This window comes from Cryptomeria japonica, chromosome 3 (assembly GCF_030272615.1).
Source record: "Cryptomeria japonica chromosome 3, Sugi_1.0, whole genome shotgun sequence".
Classification (NCBI taxonomy): Eukaryota; Viridiplantae; Streptophyta; class Pinopsida; order Cupressales; family Cupressaceae; genus Cryptomeria; species Cryptomeria japonica.
The window spans coordinates 596,241,079-596,249,221 of NC_081407.1; positions in this window are offsets into that span (position 1 = coordinate 596,241,079).

Consider the following 8,143-nt stretch of genomic DNA (forward strand, 5'->3'; position numbering starts at 1 on the left):
TTGTTTTATGGAATTTAGATACATTGGAATACTTTCATTTCTTCATTATGGAATTTAGATGTATGTGTAGTTTTAAACTTAAGCATTTAGTTTATCTAATTAAATGGACAATTGGATTACGGTGGTGTTAATATAGTCTATGAATTAATCTTCGTTGGTAACCCTTAGGAAATCATATGTTAGACTTCCATTGTGTTATTAAACGTGCAATGGTTATAGCTAATGCACTTAGTCTTTAAAAAAAAATTTATTTCACCCTTTAGTTGCCTAGTTGTGTTGTTTCCTTTAGGGTTCCTAGCGGGGCATTATAGGTGGCCCCAACAGCTTTGAGATCTTCCAGGTCCTTATTAGGTTTATTTTCTTTATTTTTGCCTCTAGTTCGGGTTCTAGGTCCTTGAGCGTCCCCTGTTCCTTCAGTGGCTGGGTCAATATCCCGAGTCTCCTTCTCTTCATCCAGTTTTCTCATGAGAGTATTAGTGTTGCTAGTAAAAATCTTCAGGATGCTTAAACTCTATTCAGCAATACTCTTCAGGCACTCCTCAATTTTGTTGACTTTATTAGCGGTACCTGAGATAGTTTGATCATTAGCATCAGCAAGATTTTTCCTTTCCAGCAGATCTTTCTCTATTTTCTCAAATCTGGGGTTGAAGCAGTCTCTTATATTTTCAGCTTTTGCAATGGTATTTTTCAGGTCCTCAATGTAATCAGCCATAGTCTTCCCTTCCCCAGTGTTGATGGTTTCCAAAATCTGAATGCTGTTGCTGAGTTTTTTGTTGTTGTCCATAGCTTTCTTGTAACCAGTTATAAGCCACTCCATAGTATCCATGAAACCTTGCATACTCTCTAGAGGAGGGTTAGGGGGAGGATCAACCTTACCAGGGATATCCTCTTCCTTTTTTGCGGTGTCCCGAATAGTAGTTGTGTGTTCAACCCTAAGAGCCTCGCCCGTGGTCACCTTCTCTGGGTTCTATTCTGCTTCCGAGGTCCTTTCTTGCTTTTAAACCTCTAGCTCCTTCACATTCTCCTCCTTCCTCTTGTGCTTATTTCTAGTCTGGGTGTGAACTTTAGTTTTCTTTTTCACCGAACCTTGAGGGTTCTCCTTCTCTGAGTCTTCAAAGACCTCCTCCTCCAAGGAAGGGCTAATCTAGAGGATTCTGCCTTTAGGTTTTTTACCCTTAGAGGATGAAGGTCTTGTTTTAATGTATTTCCTCTTCTTACCAATTTCATAATCTGAGACATCCAAGCTCTCCTCATAATCACTTGATGGGTCACTATCAGACTCCTCATCCACTGACACCTTTTGAGATAGTTACTGAAGTACATCCTAGAGGTATATCAAAATTAAGGGATATTAGCAGTGATGACCGGAGAAGTTCAGAAGCAGAGGATTTTGCAAATCACATGGCAGCCTTGCATATTCAGGTTAAACAACATTTGGAGAACATGAACAACAAATATAAGGAAAAGGCAAATGAGAAAAGGAGACATAAGGAATTTGAAGTTGGTGATGAAGTGATGGTGTATCTCAGAAAAGAGAGATTCCCGGTTGGAACCTATAATAAGTTGCAGATGAAGTTTGGACCCTGTAAAATCTTGAGGAAATTCAGTTCTGGAAATGCAGATGAAGTGGAGTTACTGGATAGTCTGAGTATTTCACCGGTGTTCAATATTGTAGACCTTCATGAGTATCATGAACCAGAATTCAGTGAAGACAACATAGCAGACTTGGAGAAACAGTTGCCCCGGAAGGAACCAGATCAGATTGAAAACATTTTGGACAGTAGGATTGGGCACAGTACCTGGAGCAGTCAGTATCAAGAGTACCTGGTGAAGTGGAAAGGCAGACCAGTGGAAGATTCATCTTGGATTTCTCAAGCAGAGGTAGACCGCCTTGGTTTTCCTTTGACCCCAGCAAAGTGAGGGACTCACTTTTTCAACAACCCTGGATTTTCTGATGCAGGAGCATCCTTGGTTCATGGAAATCTTGCATCAACCAAAAATATTTCCTTTTTGTTTTGGCTTTCTAGTTTTGCAGTTTCAACATTTCTTTCTATATGTACCGGTTTTGGCTCACCGGAACCTATGGTGTTGGATTCTACTTGAAGACTTGATCATCCTTCTTATTTCCAGACCGCAACACTTTTGGATCATTTTCCGACAAGATATCACTACTGGTTTTCCATGTTAGTTTCTTGTTACCGGTTGAGAGTTCTTTGTTACCGGTTGCTTGGACCTATTTTGTGTGATCTACCGAAACCCCTTCTGAAGCTTGTGGAGATTTGAGCGTTGATTACAATGTTAGGTCTTGTTCTTTGGGTTTTGATCCCTTTATGGGCCGACCATATTCCCTTGGATCATATATATCATTGTAATTGGGTATTAGAAGGCAACGAGAAGTTTAGAGATAGAACCTAGTAGATAGATCTTTAGATTCAAGGTCTGGGTTGTGACCCATTTTGTATGTTCTAGTAGGCCCGTGTGTCGGTTTATGTAACCCAAACGATTATCGATTGATTGTATTCAGATTTCATGTTATAATTCTATCTGTTTCATATTGCCTCCATCATCTCCTTGTGTTTACTCTTGCTGACCAGTTAAGACAGATCTCTTCGAGGTTTCTCCTACCAATGACTGCATCAAAATGAGTTCTGATCTCCCTTTTATACCTCATATTTGGGAGAGTCACAAATTCTCATTTCATGCCTTTTGACCATTTGTTACCTTAATTAAATTTTAATTATATTTAGTTATATTCTTCTATATTTTAGTTTTATTTTAATTTTTTTTCTTTTGTTTTTCAATTTTGTTATTATCATTTAATATTAAATTCTATTCCAGAGTGGGGACATTACATGATATGATAGAGAGATATATTAGCATTAAATTCAAGCCATTTAGCCAAGAATATGGATTATTTTTTTCTAGATAACTAATTTACAATAACCATTCAAATATTTTTTTGGAGCAAATAACCAACCAATCTTCACAATAACAATTTAGTTTTGCAGAAAATTAAGATAAGAAGTAACACCAAATTAATCCATGATAAAGTAGAGATAAAATATGTAGACATAGTGGGATAAAATTTAACTTTAGAATATAGACCATTCCTTTGTCATATCAACAAAATCTTTGGATGGAAGCCTCCCAAAATAGAATAGATTTAGCATTTTTATTTTGTTAATTTTAATTGAAAGATCCTTGTGATGTGCACATTGAAAAAATTATTAAACATTCAACGTAGATAAGTAAGTAGACACGAAATTAAACCATGTGACAACATATTGACAACATTGATAGAAATCCTAGCATATAAATATAGATAAAATTAAATCATGATAAAGTAGACACAAGTTATGAAGTGTGAACAGTAGGCAAAGATATAACCTCAAAATATAGACCATTCACTTGTCATAACATTAAAATACTCTCTCTTTGTTCTTTTTTATCTTGTTAATTTAAAATGAAAGATCCTTCTGATGTGCACATTGAAAATTTTATTGAACAATTTTTTCATCTATTCATATGCACTGGTTGAACTTTATATAAATACTATTCATATGGCATGAATTTTATATAAACACTATCTCCTTGGATTGAAGCCCAACCAAAATGAGATAGATTTAACATTTTTTTATTTTTTATATTGTTAATTTAAATTGAAAGATCCTTATTGTTTTCACATTGAAAAATTTATTTAACAATCTATTCATCTATTTGTATTCTCTAGTTGAATTTTATATAAATACTACTTATATGGAGTCAAGTTATAGAAGGTATTTGCAATAGTGTTAGAGCAAAAATTTCTACCTTTGACTCAAATGCATTGCTTCTTGATTCGCTAAAAATTTGCAACTAGTTGTGCCTTCAATGCATGTCCTGACGAGCTCTTGTGTATAGTTGTGAACAAGAATTGGATGATAGAGTTTGCCATTTTGGGATTGCCACATTTTTGCTTGTTATCTATCAATTGGCTTATTCCAATGTACTCAAGCTATGATCTCTCTTTTTGACTTATTCAAAACATTTCCACCTATAGGGATGTCTTCTGCTAGGTATTGCAAATGATTTTTTTTCAATATGATAAATATATAAATTATAATCAGATTTATATGAATAGATATTTTAAATCAAAAAATTGAAGTATAGATCTCAATAAAGAATGAATAGACTTCAGAATAGTTTTATCTATTGGATCACGGCTAAGTAATTACAAATTCAAATTGACAATCCTGAAATAGTTTCATATTATAATACATATAAGATATCTGTTTGTGTATATATATATATATATATATCGATCATGCACTGTGAATTTGAACTTCGAACTGAACTGCTATCCTTATCTTCTATCGATATTATTTTCCAATCTGCTATATCTTCTAGACATCTATCGAATAGCAAGCGTGTAATAATAAATACACCATCCACGGGGTCTTCAAGGGGTCGTGGCTATTTGCATGAAATGGTGGCAACTCGTAGTCTTCATACCCATAGGCATTATGAATCGATTCATTAATGAATCGATATTGTAACAATAATCAATCTATTAATCATAATCGATCTTCAACCAATAATTAATAAGCTTAACTAATGCCATCAATGTTATTTGCAATTCGATTGAAAATTAAAATGATAACCTGTGATAATATAAGAGATAGACAATTACAAGTGCGATTCGAAATAATAAATATATATATATATAACAGAAACAGTAGTTTACTAATTACTAACAGATCTAAATTGACATTTGAATTTGATTTATATACATTAGATAATTTATAGAGTTAACAAAATAGCCCAAAATATAGGTCGCTATATGATGCGGGAGCATCCTCGGTTCTTGGCAATCTTGCATCAACCAAAAATATTTCCTTTTCAGTTTGTTCTTGTTTGGCAGTTTCAACATTTTCTTGCATTTTCTCACCAGATCTTGCGGAGCTGGATTTTTCTTGTGAACATGATCATCTTCCTTTTCCCAAAACCACAAGACATTTGGATCATTTTCCAGCAAGTTATCAATTTCGGATTTCAAGACAGTTTTCTAGCTTAGAACATTGAAACCGCCTGGACCTATTTTGCTATTGGAGAATCTTGCAGACCCTTTCCGTAGCTTACGAAAACCCAGTTCATGGATTTCAATGTTCCTTGGCGTGTGGCCAACCTTCCCTTTGATCCGCACTTCATCCTTTGGATTTTTTGGAGGATTATCTTTGGCGGAGGCTGACTTGGTGGTTTTACATGTTTCATCATGTTCATCATTGTTTCATTCTTCTTGGTCCTACCGGATCCCTCTAGACCATATAAATCAATGTAATTTAGCATCCTAAATCATTAGAAGGAATATAGAAGACATATCTTAGGATTTAGAGATCTGGAGTTGATCGATTTTGTAATTAAACATGTATGTAGCAGGCCAGTGAACCGAATCTTGTAGCCTGGATGTTACCAACCATTTGTAATAAGTTTTTATGATTTAATTCATTCAGTTTTGTATTGCCTCCATCTTCTTGTCTTGCTTTCATTGTGTTTACTCTTACTGCCTAGTTCAGATTGATCTCTTTGAGGTCCCTCCTAACCGGTAACTACACCAAGTGGTATCAGAGTGAGATTTCATTCCAGAGAATGTGTTGTCTTGAGAATTTTGTTGTGGGGTGGTGGACTGTGGATCTGTAATGCCCGCCAAAATACCCTAGAGAAATATAGCTAACTACAATAATAATTTTTTTTCTTTTGTCTATCAATACAACACATAACATCACTTAAGAAATGCAATGAGCACACATCAACATTTAAGCATCATGAACATAAAATATTTCACTTAAACTATTAATCATTTGCATAAGCAAAATAGAGTTAATCATTACAACTATCTCCCTAGGGTATCTCAACGCCATTACTTATTCTACCTACATAAGCAATAACATTATACTCTTCTGATGAACAACACCTAATAACCTTAACTGTTAATCAAGCATAAGTGCAACTTATTAAATCCTATTACTCATCATATGCAACTTACTGAATCATTCATTCAATATTAGATTCTACCCTTCAATGCAAAATTATTTTCCCTTTTACTTAGGTTCATTTTACGCACCAAGTCCAAATGTTCCTATTACCCTTAACCAACCTTCAACTATTATGATCATCATTCTTAAACCAAGATTAACCTTTATCTATGCAAAAACATAAGTTCCATTTATATTTAATATTCACATATTTAAATATGATTCTATGTTCCTAGCATGTTCATTTCCTTATTATGACTCCTAAGTCCATAATGCAAAAATCATAAGATCTTCCTTGATCACATAATCTAATCCACTCCAATAACAATTCATTACAAATGTATTAACCATATGAATTGAATTCAGCACAACTTAAGATATGCTAACCTAAATCCATAACAGCTATTAGCATCTTCCAATCAAAGTTATAGTCTTAATCCATAAAAAATAATACAACCTAAATCTTCCATTAAGAACCTTCATTCAACACATTCATATGAAACATTCTCTTACAACCCAAGCTTTACAAGATTTCAATCTACCATTAGATCACAAGCTACGAGGTACAATGAAATAATTCCAAATCTTTTCAATCACGAATCCTAATCAAGTCCTAAGATATCTTCTACCATAATACATACACATGTTCAACCTACCAAGGGCATATCATTTCTCTTACTTTAAGCATTAACCAAAAGCATCATTCCTAAGCTATCACCATTATCAAAACATTGCATAATTTCCTTTTATCAAGACTCATCATGAATATCAATTGCATTATTATATTCCAATCCATGTCACATATCAACATCTCATGCACCCATTCAATACAACTCATTGTTTCATCATTACAATCATATGTTGTATCTTGTGCTAAAATTGTTATTAGAGCAATAGTCTTTTCCATGAGCAAGGTTCTCTTATTACATGATTTCATTTACAACCATTACAAGATTAATTCATTACATAAACCATGACATCATTTACATTCTAGCTGTGATAATCATCCATAATCTATATAGAAGGAGTAGCCACATCCATGTGAGGAGAATCCAAAGATAGGTTTATCCCAATGGTAAAAAGCACCAACCACTCGACCATGTGGAACCAAAGGAACCACCCCCCATGCTAGGAGATGACACAAGGTCCCAACACACACTCTAAGCCTAGGCTGACACTTAAAACCAAAGGGACTAAACAAAACAAGGACTCTCAAGCAAGAACCAATCACATGCAAGCACAAATAGAAACTCCCAGAGACACACAAAATAACAAGGCATCAATACATATCAAGCAGGGACACATGTAGGAGTGGAGTGTCATCACATGCTATCCTCCCCATAATACTACCAACACAACTCTTCAAGGCATAACATAACCTCGATAGACATGTGGAGCCATCTCTACCCATGAGAGAATCAAGGGAAATTTGACTTACCACCATAGTGGTCTTCCCAAGCTTATCCTAACACATCCTCCCTAGGATCAAGACATTGGGCTCAAATAATTATTTATTTTGTTTAAGTGAGTCCTAATTACCCAACCCGTCTAATTCATTATTAATGTTATCACTTGTTTAATAATAGGAAAACTTCCAATGTTCCTTGGTGATCTAGATAGGAGGCTTATGAACTCTCTGCCTATCTCTCATGATCTCAGTCATCACATGGAAGCCCACTCCCCCCAACATGTTCCAGAAACAACAATAGAAATAACAAGAGGCTTAAATCAAATGCAAATCTGAAAACCAAGATCATCATTATGCAGCTATAAACATACACATAAACATGAACATCCAAAAATCCATAATAGCAAGTAAAGAAATCTTGAGCCTCATACAAGAAATAAACATCAAACCATAATAAGGCAATCAAAACTATACCAACATGAATTAAAAGATAGCAGCATTGAGGCATATCAACTTGTTGGTATAAAAGCAATAGAACAATCCTCCCAATCCTGGCTCATCAATGTGAAGGGAGAAACTCATTAACTCTTAGGTAAGGCACATCAACTTGCCAAGATGCAAAAATCACATAAAACTCTCAAATCGGATCAATATTAACACCAGAAAACACCAAAAGACCAACACAATGCCTCTGGTACAAGGTCAAACCCCAAAAAGTACAATA